Source organism: Sceloporus undulatus, chromosome 3, assembly GCF_019175285.1.
Source record: "Sceloporus undulatus isolate JIND9_A2432 ecotype Alabama chromosome 3, SceUnd_v1.1, whole genome shotgun sequence".
NCBI classification, from domain to species: Eukaryota; Metazoa; Chordata; class Lepidosauria; order Squamata; family Phrynosomatidae; genus Sceloporus; species Sceloporus undulatus.
In genome coordinates, this window is record NC_056524.1 from 267,939,037 (window position 1) to 267,956,820 (window position 17,784).

Sequence of the window (17,784 nt, forward strand, 5' to 3'; positions counted from 1 at the left end):
TATTCAGAAACCTCTTTAACCCCACTGCCTTCTGTAATTTTTATAGATCCCTCCTGCTTCTCTAGGTCACAATGGGCTATCACTGTTTAGTTCTTAACAACAGATCTGCTGAGGTTCATGTTTTGCTTGCAGGCCTCCTCTTCTGACCCAGAAACATTGACCTAGGCTCTGTTTGCATCGAGGCAAGAACCAGTGGCAGTAGAAGGACTGAATAAGGTGGTGCCTTTCCCTAAAATGATTCCTACTTGCATATAAGGTCTTTAGCTACTTGTTTCAATTTTACTTACAGTTCTAGTAATCATGTGCTTTGGTAAAACCTAGAAGATCTTAGATGAGCGTCTAAGTTTTTTTATGAATATCTCCTCCAAACATTCAAGTTATATACCTTTGTGTTAAGTTTAAATGAAAAGCAGTGGTGGTGCATGTGCCACTGAAAATGACTGCTGAGACACAGTTCTGGCTCTCACGAAGTCCCTTCTGCCTCTCTGTTCTCCTTGTCCCTCTTTTTGTTCACTTTAAAGCTGAAGAATGGAGTGCCTAAAGGTGTCATCTGTACTTCCCTGAGCCCCTCTGCTTCCCCTTTTTCAGGGGGAACATAATTGTCAGTTGGCAAACATCCCCCCCAACTCACTGGTCTTTTCCCTGTGTTTAGCGAAAGGCTTCTTGATAGCTAAGCAAGGGAGCTGTCATAGCACTGCCATGGCCCTGAATGTTTCACCTTTCCCAAAAATGATGTGGGATGTGGGGCCCCCTCACTCCATGAACTGCCCATGGTGAAGAAAATTCATTTTGAACTCCTCTCCATTGCTACCTATTGAGCTCTGGATTTCTAAGCAACTTTCAAGACTTGCCTCTGGTGATTTACAGTGAGTCAAGCAAGCCTTTCCATGCATGCAGCATAGTCCTGCATAGACATGTGCCACTGCCATCAGGTCTGGCATTGCTGCTATTTTCCTGTTAAATTCCTGAATACAGGACAAACAAGCCGAACAAAGATTTTCAGGTGTTGATACCGGGATGCATTTTTCCTTCTGCTGACTATAGAAGAACTCTGTGAGACTCAGAATCTTGCCAGAAAACTACTGCAAAGAAAAGTTGCTTAGCTGAAGAACCAGGTTCTCTTCAGCACTGAGATGCCCACTTGTCTCTGGCTATTGTTTGCCAGCCCAAACCTGCCATTTGCACTGTCTCATCTTGTCTTTGTGTGACTGTAAATTGATTTTTTTGTTCTACTAAGAATGATGTTACACTTGATGGATCACTTAGGGAAAGTTAAACCTATGGGGTGAAAGACAAGCTCACCCAGGCAGAGAATTGGACACTCCAAATGTAGACACAAACCTTTCAAGACTCATAGACCTCAAAGAACTTAGCCATTCTCTGTGGAAGCAGATTTCTGAATCAGTTGTCTTTGGGTAATCTAACCCTCATCCAAGCAGATAGAAGATGTTCCTTGGAGTGCCTTAAATGTTGAGTATTTGCTGACCCTATGGTATTGCAGAATATAAAAACATTTTCATATTTTTATAGGTGCACGAACAAAGGTCTTCCACAATATACAAACAGAGCCTGGAAACACATGTTCACATGAGATGGAGTGTTTGTTTTGAGTAGCATGAGAAATACAAGTGATTTGTTGGTGTAAATATTATGTTCCAGCTGTTTATGTTTATGATCATTCTAGCTGTTTATTAAAAAGAAAAACTCTGTACATGGCAGCTAACAGAGACTTGGAGGCATTGTTTACAAGTCTTTAGGTGACAATTTCATAAAAATGCCTGTGTTGTACATCTAGTTATGGGTTAATGCAGCAACAAAATATGACTCTGGGGGAGCGAAAATATTCCATCTGTCTAGATCATGGCTAAATGCATTCCTCTTGTGTAGTTCTGTGTTGCTAATGTTACAGCTGCATCTGCTCAACCCACATTTTGGTGTCATTGCAGAAATTTTTGTAAGATTTTATTGTTGGTGGTTGCTCCAGCAATGAATGGATAAAGCATCAGTGGCATCAGAGTGAAACTTGCTGATTCTTGAGGTGCATCTATACTGTAGAAACAATGCAGTTTGACATCACCTTAAGTAGCTCCATACCAGGGAATCCTGGGATCTGTAGTTGTACAAGGTCTTTTTTGCCTTCCCTGCCAAAGATGCTTCACAAAACTACAAATCCCAGGATTCTGTAGGATGTGGCCAGGGCAGTTAAAGTGGTGTCAGACTGCACTATTCCTACAGTCTAAATTGAAAAGGTTAAGGAGAAAATTGCTCTCTCTTGTCTCTCTCACTAGAAACTAAAATCCAGAAATCTGATTTTTCCCCCCCAATGTCTGGTTTTCCAATTCATTTTGAAGACTTTCTATTGTTGTGGTGACCCATTTTAAGGCAATACTGACATGACCCACAAACATTAAATACAATGACTCATTATTAAAAAATCTTGTGAATATCATGAATGTCTCCAAATTAGATTCAAATTTGCCTCACTGTGCTACTAACAATAATGGATGTATTTGTGTGAAAATGTACTCTTTGAATCTGACACTCATTTTTGCTGTAGAAAGAAAGAGAGTAAGCTGTCTTATCCCAAATCAGCCTTTTAGAATCATAGAAACTTAGAGACTGAAGGGGGCCACAAGAGCCATCTAATCCATTCCTACCATGCAGGAATACACAATTTCCAGCTGGAAAGAACGTTCAAAAATATTCCCAAAATGGTAGAAAAACATGCTCTTCAAGTGTTGAGGAACCTTCCTGGGCTGAAGAGAATCTCTTCTTTACTTTTGGTGCAGTACAGACCACCCGAAAATGGTGGACTGCAGATGCCCATTTTAACTCCAGAGGGATGCCATTGGTGCACTTGTGATGTAACGGACACACAGCGACATGCGGACGCTGAATGACCCTTACATCAAGATTGATTGATTGAAATTGATTGAAATTTTATTTATATACCACCGTTCCTATGATCACGGCGATTTACAAACAGAATAAGATACAATACGATACAGGTTACAAATATAATACAATACAAATCACAGTTTAAAAATCAAAATTAACAGCGAAAGTCCTTCATAAAAAACCATATACTACTATACATCATTAAAATCCATCATTAACCAATCAAGATAAAAAAACAATCTAAAAATACAATAAATAGTATACAGGAGCAAAACAGTCAGGACATGTGAGGGAAGGCTTGATGAAATAAATGAGTCTTAAGGTTTTTCTTAAATGACTCCAGGGAGGGGGCTAAGTGGAGCTCCTCAGGGAGAGCGTTCCAAGACTGCGGGGCCACCACAGAAAAAGCCCTTTGCGCAGTCACTGCGTATCTTGTCTTGGGAACACTCAGAAGTTTTTTCCCATGAGACCTGAGAGTGCGGGGCGGATTGTATAGAGAGAGGTGGTCCTCCAAGTACTCTGGGCCCAAGCCATTTAGGGCTTTATAGGTAACAACCAACACCTTGTATTGTGCCCGGAAGTGAATTGGCAGCCAGTGCAGATCTGCTAGTACAGGTGTTATGTGGCTGGCCCTGGAGCTACCAGTGACCAGCCTGGCAGCCATATTTTGAATCAACTGCAGCTTCCGAGTTTGGTACAAGGGTTGCCCCATGTAGAGCGCATTACAGAAATTGTGGACGGGACACCACCATCAGGCCGCCGCCATTACATACTAGGGTTCTAGACCGTGCGGTTGCTGCATGGTCTGGAACCCTAGTATCACTGCCACCACGCCCCTTTTGGTCCATCTGTTTTGGGTCTTTACAGCCTTCTTTAAAATCTTCTCTTCCTTCTCAGTCTTCTCTTCTCTTCTTCTTCTTCTCTCTTTCTTTTCCCTTCTTCCTTCTTCTCATTTCCTCTTTCAACTTCATACCTTCCTCATTCCTTCCTCCCCTCTTTAAACCTATCATTCTCTCCTTCCTCTTCTTTCTCCTTTCTCCTCTTCTAATGCTTAATCAGAATATGTCCTTTTTTAAAAAAATGTTAACACATTGCTTTGGTTTCTACCCTCTCAAGTGGTAGGAAAAAAGCTGACACCATCATCCACCTGGCAGTCTTTTATTGATCACAGTCTTCTCTTTCCACAGATTGAATGATGGAAACATAGAATCATAGAGTTGGAAAAGACCGCAAGGGCCATCCAGTCCAACCCCCTGCCATGCAGAAAATCCAGATCAAAGCATCTCTGACAGATGGCCATCCAGCCTCTGTTTGAAAACCTCTAAGGAAGGAGACTCCACTACACTCCGAGGGAGTGTGTTCCACTGTCGAACAGCTCTTACTGTCAGGAAGTTCCTCCTAATGTTGAGCTGGAATCTCTTTTCCTGCAGCTTGCATCCATTGCTCCAGGTCCTAGTCTCTGGAGCAGCAGAAAACAAGCTTGCTCCCTCCTCAATATGACATCCCTTCAAATATTTAAACATAGAATCATAGAATCATAGAGTTGGAAGAGACCGCAAGGGAATATTAGGTTGTTAGTGACAATCCAGTGTGCAAGATTGGTTCCTTCCATGAAGTAGGATATGCACCTTCTGTACCTCTGAAAAGATTGCTGGTGGTCACTTTGGGCAAGATCCTACATGAGAGTGGAGTTACACATCAATTCTGTCATATAGCCCTTTTAGGTTGAATGGAAAACATTGCACATTTGGACCAAAACACTAAGTATGCAACTGAATGTCCAACCAAATCTGCATACACATCCATGCACAATGTGCAACATGCAACCCCATATGTTCAAAGGCTCCTTATGTGCAATTCCATTTCCACAGTCTTGCAATGAATATGGACAATTCTGCAACTGGACAAAAATATCCAACTTCTTCTGCAGTGGAATTTATGCATGCATGAGATACCAACAGGATTCCAGCCATAATGTTTACTTCATGCTCATATTTCCAAGAAAGGGTGAGGGCATTTGCATGGACTTTCATTTCTCCAGATTAGTTCAAAGGATCTATCATAGCGATGTTCTTCTCTTTCTGTAATGCTTGCCAGTTCTTTGCAAGGGAAGATGAAGCTGAGTGATTAAAGCAAGAGGTGAAGGAAGAAATCCAGCAACAAGCCACCTGTGCTTGACATCTGATGGAGACTTGTGTTACTCATTAACGCCTCCATTTGGAAAGGTTGATGAGTAATTGGGGAGCCAGGTTGGGATCAGAAAGAGATGTTCCACCCCTGGAATGTGGATGGCTTTATTGCCCATCAAGAGGATGAGCTTTCCACCTAAAAACCCTCAAATCCCCCTTGCTCCCCCCTCCTGCACCTCTAGCTCTCATTTGATGTTCAGTCCAGATAACTGGATTCTTCTTCATAGATATTCAGTAGCTTATGAATCATTGATGGAATGAGTGCAAAGGCCTAGGGTGGAAAAGGTGGAGGTAAAAAATACCTGGAGGAAACTGCACAAAATTTTCCATTGTTCTTTCCAATGGGCTTTCCTGACCGTCAGGAAACCCATTTTTTTGTTTAAATTAGGAAAGAAATAACTGTGAATACCATTTCCATAAGTAGCTCCTTTCCTTTGACCCAACAGCCTTGGATTTTGCATTCATGCCATCTCTGTTGAGTGAAGCAGAGACGTCATGTCAGACCTCAGCCATGATGAAATATTTGCCCCCTTTTTTCTAGGGATGTAAAGAATACTCAACAGTTTTCTCTTCCGCAGTGAAGACAGGTTCCTTCACTTAAAGAAAATGGCCTTCAGGAATTATTCCCCCAACCAAATACATTTACAGGGAGAAACTGAATTTATCTTTATGCATTAAAACAAAATAAAATAATGTGCAGAAGACAATGCCTTTTTCTCAGAGGGCTTCACCATTCCTGAAAAGGGACCAGACTCAGAGGTGGGGGACAATTTGCAGAAGCCTTGAGATCCAGAGGAGTCCAAAGCCATCACCAGGTGGACATTCTGATCCTTCTCAATTTAATGCTTTTCCTTCATTGATGCTCAGTACTTTCTGATTTACTGATAGAGTGAGTGCACAATCTCTCCCCGCTCCCAAAATGTGGTCAGGTTGCTCTGGAGGAAACCTGCCTGTTACAAAAACATAAGCGTAACTGTATTGGATCACACCAAAGGCCTGGTTCTCCCAGTCTTCAACAACATATAGGCTATGAGAAGCCCATAAATGGTGTGTGTGCTTTAAGGTGGGACAATGGCCCTGTTATTGGCCAGGGTTGGCCAATGGATATCTTGCTATGGGATCACACCCTCCCTCTTCAATTAACAGCTCAACCTCTACAGCTGGGGATTCTGGGAGAGGTTGTTGTTGTGTTTTGAAGTAATTTCTCACTTATGACAACCCTAATACGGAGTTTCTTAGGAAAGTTTGTTTAGAGAAGGTGTGAGCTCTGAACAAACTTTCCTCAGAAATGGCTTGAGGGCCACCAAAATCCCCAAGTTCTGAGATAGAATTCAGACCTGGGAATGGCTTAAATCACAGACTAGCACAAAGAGTTTCTCCTATCAGATTCTCTAAATGTTTAGAAACCCCTTCCTTTGGTTTTTTCAATTACACACATTTTTTGTTGTTAACTGTCCTTGAGTCGCTTTTGACCCATAGTGACGCTGTGGATGAGACATCCAGATGCCCTGTCCTTCACTGCTCTGCTTAGTTCCTGAAAACTCATACATCCCTAATAGAGTCCATCCATCTAGCATGCAACCTTCTTCTCTTTCTGCTTCCCTCCATTTTTACTAACATTATTGTTCTTTCCAATCATTCGTGTCTTCTCATGAAGGCAGTTTCACTTTTGTCATCTAGGCTTTTAGGGAGATTTCTGGCTTGATCTGTTTTAGGACCCATACGTTTGTCTTTTTGACTGTCCACAGGATCCTTAGCACTCTTCTCCAGCACAACATCTTGACTTAATTGATTTTCTTCCTATCTTCTTTCTTAACTGTCCAGCTCTCACCTCCATACATGGTAATAGGGAAACAATGGCATATATGAGTCTTACTTTTGTATTCAGTTGTATACCTTTACTTTTACCCACACTTACAGCCATTTAAAAAAAAAACTTTCTGAAGCTCAAGAAATCATGTCTCTGGCCAAGGTGCTGAAAAACAGAAACAACCTAAGGATTGGAGCCCCATCTCTAAGTGTTTGCTTCCCCTAACAGAAATTACTAGCTTGCGATGTCAGCTGTTGTTACTGTGCCTTGATTATAATGATTCCATGATTTATCACAGATGTTTGAAAGGGGAAAAACGACAAATGAGTCAGACAAGAAAAGTTAAAAGATGGTACATCTTGATGTTCTTTTCATTCATACAAGCTCAAGTTAATGTGGACTGGCATGATAGCTATTATTAACAGTCTTTGTGCTGGACTCCTATTGGTTAGTTCCAATAAAAGTAAACCTATCCAATCAACTGTTGAAGGGAGAGCTAACAATACAATGTAGGCCTTCTGGATTCTGGGTAAAGATGGAGAAGATGGTGAATTTCCCCCTCTTTCCACTAAAGCATTTTCAAGGGGAATGGAGTGTGGTTTCTCTGATCCACATTAGCAGTTCCACATATGGGAGAAGGAAATGGGAGTCAAGGCAGGACAAATAATCCAGAATTAAAATTCTTGGATCACCTGCATTAATGACTCTATATTGTTGTTAACTGCTCTCAGGTTAGGCTCAACGCAGGTGACACAGTGAATGAGACATCTCCAGGACTCCCTATCCTCCACTGCTCAAGTCCTGCAGGCCTATGCCTATGACCTCCCTGCTTGAGTCTATTCATCTGGTGTGTCGTCTTCCTCTCCTTCTGCTTCCCTCCACCTTTATTAACATGATTCTCTTTTCCCATTAGTCATGCCTTCTCATGATGTGGCCAAAGTATTAAATTAAATTAATTAAATTAATTAAATCATCTTGGCTTCTGGGGAGATTTCCAGCTTGATCTGTTCATGACCCACAGTGCCACTCTATTCTGCTTTGGTCAGGAATTCCTGACCAGGAATACTGTGTCCAGTTCTGGCCATCACAATTCAAAAAGGATGTTGACACATTGGAGGGTGTCCAGAAGAGGGCCACCAAAATGGTGAAGAGTCTGGAACCCATATTGTATGAGGAAATATTTGGAGAGCTGGATATGTTTAGCCTGGAGAAGAGAAGGTTAAGAGGTGATATGATAGCCCTGTTTAAGTATTTGAAGGGGTGTCACACTGAGGATGGAGAAAGCTTGTTTTCTGCTGCTCCAGAGAACAGGACCTGGAACAATAGATGCAAGCTACAGGAAAAGAGATTTCTCCTCAACATTAGGAGAAACTTCCTGACAGTAAGGGCTGTTCGGCAGTGGAACACACTCCCTCGGAATGTAGTGGGAACTCCCTCCTTGGAGGTCTTTAAACATATACTGGATGACCATCTATCAGGGATGATTTGATTGAGAGTTCCTGCATGGCAGAATGGGGTTGGACTGGATGGCCCTTGCAGTCTCTTCCAACTCTATGATTCTATGATCTGCTTTAGGACCCATATTATCTTTTTTGGTGTCCACAGGATCCTCAGTACTCTTCTCCAGCACCACATCACAAATGAATTGATTTTCCTCTTATCTTCCTTCTTCACTGTCCAGCTTTCACATCCCTACATGGTAATGAGGAATATGATGGCTTGGTCTATTCTGATTTTAGTGCTCAGTTGTATGTCTTTACTCTTTAGGATCTTTTCTAGTTCCTTTATAGCTGCCCTTCCCATTCCTAGTCTTATTCTGATTTCTTGACTGCAGTCTTTGTTTTAGCCAGTGTCTGATCCAAGTTACAGGAACTCTTGAACTATTTCAATTACTTCATTGTTCAGGTTGAATTTGGGTATTTCTTCCATGGTCATTATTTTTGTTTTCTTTATGTTGAAATATGGCAAACACTATTTCCACTGATGTTGTTTTGTGCCTTTAAGTTGACTCTGATTTATGGCAACCCTATCTTAAGGTTTCCTCAGCAAGATTTATTCACTGTAGGTTTGCCATGACCTTCCTCTGAAGCTGAGAGAGGGTGACTTGCCCAATGTCACCCAGTGGGTTAATGGCTGAGCTCAGACTTGAACTCTGTCCTCTTCCAACTAGAGGAGATACATTGAATCAATGCAATTTATATATATACATGTTACATCACCAGTTAACTATTGATTTAGTGGGTTTACTTTAGAGCTCAGTGTGGCACCTTTAGATGGGCCAGTTCTGCACAACCAAAGCTTGCAAAAATTTCTTTTCGGATCTAGATCATCCAGAATGTTGGCTGGATGATTCAGGGATTTGTAAACCAAAAAGTCCAACCTGCCTTCTATTTCTTCTAGTCAATAAGACCAGGCTTCACTAGTTGTACTCCTCCCTTCCTCTTTTCTTTTTCTTGTTCTAAATCACCCCAGATCCCTGCTGACATTTTCTATATGTCATAACTGAATGGGAAATGTTCTTTTCCTTGTAACCAGCATAAATCATCCTGCCTTGGCTGCTAGGCATTCAGTGACCAAGTGATTGCTACTGGGTAAAACATTAACTATCACAGAGGAGAACAACGCAATGAGAAATGGATCATGTTTCATTCCACTGAAGGCTGTAAATCAGCTGCAGGTCAGGTGGCAAGGCTGTCCCAAAACATTTTGCTGCCTGAGGTAGAGCAGGTAGTGTTCACCTAACAAACTCAAAGTGCATAGTAACCTAAGCTCAGATAAGTTAACTTTAACCAAGGAGACAGAAACTACCACAAACACATCCCTCCCCATTCTGGGTATTAAATATCTCAGCCAAAATCCTCTATCATGCAAAGTGGTGGTTGTGCTATAAAACCCTTCTGCTGAGTACTGACATTGTACAACCAATGGTGCACCTGTCAATGTGCCTACTTATTGCCCTCTTTTACATTGGGAAAGGTACAGTGGCTATGTTCCTGAAATCCAGTGAATCAAGTGGTATGTTGAAGACATAGAGAAATAGTTATGTGTAATGAAGAAGATTAAACTCCATTACTGGAGTCCTGTCATTTAGTTTAAGCTGAGGCAACCCACTGAATCAATTGCTGAATTAGACAATAGCTGCAATGTCTCTACTACAGTCAGGACTAACAGCAGAAGTTGAAATCCTAGATTGTGCTTGAGTAGTATAGCTCAATACTCATATAATTAAATTGAAACTGTGCCAATCCACCCTTCAGCTGAATACCAGCATTGTGCAGTCACCCCTCTGTTTTCATGGGGGATCCATTCCAGACCACCACTACCCTGCGAAAATGGAAAGTAGACTATATTCAAGCCCCATTGGCTTGCATGGCGGTGTGCTCCATTTTGTCCCCCTCCATTTGCCACCTGTAAATGGGCGAAGGACGTGGATTTCAAGTCCGTGAAAATGGAGGGGTGACTGTACAACCATTTGCACTGAACAATCATTTCTATGATTCTATGATTTTATGATTTGCATCTACCAATGTCCCTTTGTGAAATGAGGGATGAGCAGGGGCAGCTTCTACCATCCCCATCCCCATGAAGCAAGTAGTGCATTGACAAAAGGTAACACACACTTTTCCAGATATTGCAACAGTTAGACTTGTGGAATTCCGCTTATGGAGCTGTGAACTGAATATGGACATTTACATCATATTCAGAAAAGTATAACTGCGTGGTACAAAGGAACGTATGTGTTCACAAAACACCTGTAAGATTTCAGACACTTGTAACTGCTGACAATGTGATGCCTTCTTGTGTTACCTTCAAATTTGCTCTCATAATTAGTCATTCTTACTCTGCCTTTTGGCATGATGTGTTCCTTTTCTGTTTTTCCTATCTTCAAGAGATGCCTGGTTTGCTAATCCCAGATTTTCAGCACCTTGGATAGCTCCCATGAAACCCAGAATAGTTCCTATAAACCCAGGTGTAGATATTCCAAAATAATGAATCTGCAAGCTATGTCTGCATCCTAGAAAGCAGCATAAAAGGAGGTTAAAAGTGTCCATCAAGGTGGATGGCCTGAGGAAATTCTCACAGCCATCAGAGTCGAATATGAGGCTGATGAATCAGGCAGGTAGAGCTGCATTCAGGAACCATCTGAAAAACATTGCATTGACTCGCAAAATGGCTGTATGGGGAGATATTGGATACCTTCTTATGTAACATCAGGCAATAAAGAGATACACCATTGCAACAGGCACTTACACTAGTGTAAAGTCCCAACAGCATTTTGTCTGTAGTTTTATCTATAAAAATAGGTAAAAAACTATGAAGGTATTAATTGATCAAAAATGAAAAAGTCAGTTTCAAACAAACAACAGTAAGAGAGAAACAAAATTAAGGAATGGGTTTTGGATAAAAACTTGAAAGGATTTTGCTCAGCTCATATTTATTTCATTTGTTTCTTTGCTGTTTGCTTCCCATCTGTCCTCCAAGAAGGAACACAAAGCAGCTTACAATATAATTTAAAACAAAATAACAAAATAATAAACAATACCTTTGCTAACACAAGTCAAAGAAAACCATCTCCACCCTTCTCTACTCCACCACAACTCTTTAAAACAGGGGTGAAGATCCTGGAGACCTCTGGATGTTGTTGGACTCCACATCCCAGCAGCCATGATGAAGCAGAGTGACCAGTGGTTGAGGCTGTATGTTGTTATTATTATTATTATTATTATTATTATTAACCTTTATTTATATAGCGCTGTAAATTTACACAGCGCTGTACATACAGTCTTTTAGTTAGATGGTTCCCTGCCCTCAGGCTTACAATCTAAGAAGACACGACACAAAAGGAGAAGGGAGTGGTGGTGGCGAATAGGATCAGGTCCAGCAGTTCTTCTCCACCTCCAAGGCCTGGACCTTGTTGTTGTTGTTGTTGTTGTTGTTGTGTGCCTTCAGGTAGTTTCAGACTTATGGTGACCCTAAGGCAAACCGATGATAGCATTTTCTGGAGATGAGAGTGTGTGATTTGTCCATGGTCACCCAGTGGGTTTCCATGGCTGAGTTGGGAATGAAACCCTGGTCTCCAGTGTTCAAATCACTATATCACACTGGCTCTCATAAGGTGTACGCAAAACATAAATTAATTTCATATTTAGACTTGGGTCCCATGTCCAAAATACTTTTGCAAATATGTATTTGCAAATATTCCAAATTACAAAAAACTCAGAAATCCCAAATACATCTGGTCCCAAGCATTTTGGATAATGGAGACTCAACTTGCACCAAAGTTGTTTTTGTGGAAAGCCTTAACCTGGTATGGGGACAGAGAGGAGAAAAGGAAGGATAAGATCAGAGAAGACATTATGGTGTTGTTCTTGTTTTTGCTGCAGACAAATAGGATGAAGACTTGTCATGGGTGAAGTGTTTAGTGTGCTGTATAACTTGAAAGGCCTTTCAGTCCTGACAACAATTATGTATTGTGATCAACTCTGTTTACTAAATAAAGCTTCTCTGAATCTGTTGAAGGCTTGTAACTCCTTAGAGTGGAGTTAACCTGCACATTAGAAGTCAGGCTGCAGGCTGATGAGGTCAAGTGTCTTATGGGAGCCAAGTCCATAGCTGGGCAACCTGTGGCTTTCCAGATGTTGTTGACCTTCAAGTCTAGCCATTTTAGCCACTGGCTGTGCCAAGGAACCTGATAGCAATTGCAGCTCAATGTATGTAATGGACACAAATTGTTCCCAGATGCCAGATCTTACCATCCTCAGACCTGACCTCCTGAGGTTCCCTTGCTATATATATATATATATGCGCCTAAAGATGGGATGGAGTTGCCCCAGTCTTAACAGATAATTAAGGGCAGACTTACTGGCCAAGATCATGCCGAGGTTGTGTTAATCTATGCTCACATGTTTAAACCATAGTTTTACTACACCACAGTTCTACAGAATATTAGCATTGTGCAAACAATGGTGTATGCGCTAATGTGTATCTCCTTCTTGTCCCTTTGTGCAATGGGGAGTAATGAACAAGAGCTATTTCCACATTCCCCAGAGATAAAATGAGCCATTGAACACACTGAGGAACAATCACACAACATCCAGGAATGTGGAGCTGCATAATAATGATAAATAATAATAGATTTATTTCTAGCCCACCCAATCATGAAGAATCCAGGTGGGTTACAACAATAAAATACAACAAATTACAATAGAGTTAAAAATCAAATCCTAGACCTACCACCACCCCCCAAACTGGATAACTGGAATCATCTTGGTGAGTCCCAACTAGAATCCACCGAATCAATCAATTGTTGAATGGTAAGCTGAGGAGAGTGTGTCCAGAGAAGAGCAACTAAAATGGTGAAAGATCTGGAAACCACCAAGCCCTATGAGGAGCAGCTGAGGGAGCTGGTTAGGTTTAGTCCGGAGAAGAGAAGGTTAAGAGGGGACATGATAGCCATATTTGCAGGGATTTCTCATTGAAGATGGAGCAAGCTTGTTTTCTGCTGCTCCAGAGACTAGGGCATGGACCATTGGATGCAAACTACAGGAAAAGATATTTTGCCTAAACATTAGGAAGAACATCCTGACAGTAAGACCTGTATGAAAGCGGAAGATGCTGCTGCCTGAGGGTTGTGGAGTCTTCTTCTCTGGAGGTTTTTAAACAGGCTGGATGGACAGCTGTCACACGGAGGGCTTTGATGGTGTCTTCCTGCATGGCAGAAAAGGGTTTGACTGCATGGCCCTTGAGGTCTCTTCCAGTTCTATGTTTCTATAATTTGATGAGTGACTCCAGATGAAACAATGACACTTCTCTGCTCAGAGTAAGAAGAAGAGTTAGACCCAAGCCAAATGAGTACTTCTGTTGAACTTTGGCGGGGTACAGACTGCCGCTTTGCGGCGGTCTGCCGCCGCCGCCAGTAGGTCCACGGGGGAGCCGGAGCCTTCACACGGCCCGACTCCCGTGCGGACCGAAAAAGAAGCTCCAAAATGGAGCTTCTTTTTCCGTCGCGTTTGCGATGTAGCGAGGCGCCAGGGGCGCGCTCGCTACGTCACAAGCGGCGCGACGCGTACGGACGCTCAGCGTCCGATACGCAAAGATGGCGCTGGCCATGTAGAAGGGCCGGCGCCATCTTGTACGGACAGAGTCCGTACTAGGCCCAGGGGCGTCTATAAGAGACGCCCCTTTTTTAAAATGGGACGTCCTCCGGACGTCCCAAATGGCGGTGCAGAAAGCACCTTTGCTTTTATGCAGCTATGACTGGAATACATCTCTTGCACAATGGCCAAAAAAGCACAACTGAAAAAGCAAGGGAATTTATATAGGTGTAAGATACCAATAGGATTCCAGCACATATAACCCTCACTGTTTCAATGGGTCAAGTCTAAGAACAAGATTCAGGCTAGAGTGATGCAAAGAGGGTTTTTTTTTTTTAACCAGCTGCCTCTCCATCTAGAGTGAATCTTATTGATTTATTTGCTGCTTGAGCCCCTCTCAGTGCCTGAGGTTGGTTTCATCTTGGCATGCACTCAGCCGTATGTGGCACGCTGGCCTGTTGTGCTCCACCGACCGTGTGTGTGCTTGCCAGCTTTTGTTGAGAAATAACAGGAGGTCATACGTGGTGTAGGACACACGCCCAGCCCTGGCACCAGACACAGAAAAGGGCATTGTGTAAGTGGCAATGAATTCAGTCCCACTGAGGATGGGATTAATGAAAATCTTTGCCTGGCACCCAGTGTATCTTGAGGCCAGCCACAATGGACAAAGTGAGAAGGAGGACTGGACTCGAGCCGGTTGGATCAGCCAGCCTTGTTTGCCTAAGGCAACAGGACGTCCCTGGCACAGCTCTGCGGTTGATGGGGTGCAGGATTGAATTGCACCATGGCATCCTAGAGACCTTCAGCTCTGGAGGCAGGTCTTCTTAGGCCTCCTTTGCATGCAGTGGCATCCCAAGCCTCATGGTGCACAGCTCTGGATAGGAACATCCAAAAAGTGAACATTCACAACTCCATTGGAGCTCAAAAAAGTAACTTTTGCAAACTTAGTAGATGTTGATGGTCTTCCAGACAACCACAAAAACTGTCTGAAGCAAAGGTTTATAAAATTCCAATAAGATGTAACTCCAAGAACAAAATATTTCCTAATGAAACACTCACTTCAGTCATGCTGAAATATTTCAGGCTTAGAGTAGTTTTATATTATTAAATGTCCATGCATGTTTGCTGCTTGTGGATTATGTTGTTGTCCCAATGTTTGGAGATATGTTCATTACATTGTCAATATAACAGTTAAGATCTTACAGGGTCGTGTTCCCTAACCATGTGAACTGTAAATCTACACTCACAGAGTTTACACGATTGTTGTGCAACACCACTGTTGAATACAAGTTGAATCCCCTTTACCTAAAATGCTTGGAACCAGAAGTGTTTTGGATTTTGCATTAAAAAATTTCACGTTTTGAAATATGCGCATATACACAAGGAGCTATCTTGGAGAAAGGACCCAAGTCTAAACATGAAATTCATCCATGTTCTGTATATGTTTTTTATAGACTGAAGGTAACATTACACATAATATTTTTAATCATTTTGTGCATGAAACAAAGTTTGCATACACAGTCATCAGAAAGGAAAGACGTCACTATCTCAGCCACCTATGTGGACAATTTTGGAGGTTTCAGAATTCCAGATAAAGGATACTCAACCTGTTCCAACTTTGTGCAACCAACTACGTATCTGCCTCTCTGCCTGCTGATTGTCCCACTGTGCAATGGGGGCTGCATAATGGCAGTTTCTGCAATCTCAATGAAGAAAGTGGTACACTGAAGTCATTGATGCACCATCTGAGAAATGCACAACTGCAAGACTGGAACCCTGTTGCTTGGCCCCAAATAGAGTAGGTTGATTGTTCATAGAATCATAGAATCACAGAGTTGGAAGAGACCACAAGGGCCGTCCAGTCCAACACCCACCCACCCACTCACCCCCACCCCCACCAGCCAGGAAATCACAATCAAAGCATCCCTGACAGATGGCCATCCAGCCTGTTTAAAGACCTCCAAAGAAAGAGATTCCACCACAGTCCAAAGAAGTGTGTTCCACTGTTGAACAGCTCCTCCTAATGTTGAGGTGGAATCTCTTTTCCTGTAGCCTGCATCCACTGTTCCATGTTATAGTCTCTGGAGCAGCAGAAAACAAGCTTGCTCCATCCTCAGTGTGACACCCCTTCAAATAATTAAACAGGACTCTCATATCACCTCTTAACCTTCTCTTCTCCAGGCTAAACATACCGAACTCCCTAACTCTTTCTTCATAAAGTATGGTTTCCAGACCCTTCATCATTTTGGTCACCCTCCTCTGGAGACCCTCCATCTTATCAACATCCTTTTTAAATTGTGGTGCCCAGAACTGGACACAGTATTCCAGGTGGGGCTTGACCAAGGCAGAATAGAGTGGCACTATTACTTCCCATGATCTAGACACTGTACATCTATTGATGCAGACTGAAATAGCATTGGCCTTTTTTGCTGTGAATTGCACTGTTGAATCATGTTCAAGCTGTGGTCTGCTAAGACTCCTAGATCCCTTTCACATGTAGTCTCCTTAAGACAGGTGTCCCTATCCTATATCTATGCATTTCATTTTTTCACCCTAACTGCAGTACCTTACATTTCTCTGTGTTGAAGTTCATTTTATAAGTTTTGGCCCAGCTTTCTAATCTATTCAGGTCATTTTGAATTTTAATCCTGTCCTCTGGGGTATTAGCTACTTGTCCTAATTTGGTGTCATCTGCAAATTTGATAAGTATGCCCCCAATCCTGTCATCCAAGTCATTGATAAAGATGTTGAATAGCACTGGGCCCAGGACAGAGCCTTGTGGGACCCCACTGGTCACTTCTTTCCAGGATGAAGAGGAGCCATTGCTGAGCACCCTTTGCGTTCGGCCGGTCAACCAATTGTTGACTGGTGAGTCAACACAGTGGTAAATCCAATTGATTACTCTGTTGTATTAAGAAATAACAGGATTTAGGCCTGTATGAAATGGTTATATTTGTGTTACTTTGCATACAAACCATGAATTCAAAACAAAAATATTGTACAATACCAATAATTATTTATTATGTGAATAGAAGGCACTTGTGTAAAGAACTGTCACAGGTCAATGACACCAACAGGGATCTAATAATCAATCCATGCTGAAGATTTCTAAGCTCGTCCCAGGGAGCTTCCCAGTTACAAATCTTCAATAACCCTTTCTGATCTTGAGCACAACAGAGCATCTGCTCATCACTTGTCCCTTCATGCGGTGCATCTCTCCCCAACCATGTAACTCTTGAGTGATTATTATGTGAATTAGAAGGCAACAGAGCACTCAGCTCCCATTTCTCTGCTCATGACCTCTGAAAAGAGGTAACCCATTATGGCCTCTTGTATTAAATATTAAACCCACAAGACTCTCCAATCAAAACTTTTTGTGAAGAAACAAAATAGAAGAATTAACTTTTTGATCTCTTGATGTTTGTTTCAATCAGGTATCTGACCTCCCAGGGCTTGCGGCTGGCTTTGGGCTTGGGGTTATTTTTTAAACAAGTTCTTGATCAAATTCATTCTTGGAGAGAGGAAGAAAAGGAGAAACAGTGAGTGGAGGAGGAGAGCATGAGGGGTCAGGGAAAAATATGACCAACATTTCTGGAAGGGTAGCTGCAGGTGATGATTGGTCAAGATCCTATGTATGTATGTATGTATGTCCAGTGTGCCATTGATAGCTGCTGAGGTTTGGTTCCAGGATAACAAAATCCACGGATGATCAGATCTCATTAAACTAAATAGTGTAGTAAAATGGTGTCTCTTGTATAATATGGCAAAAACAAGGTTTGTCTTTTGCAATATA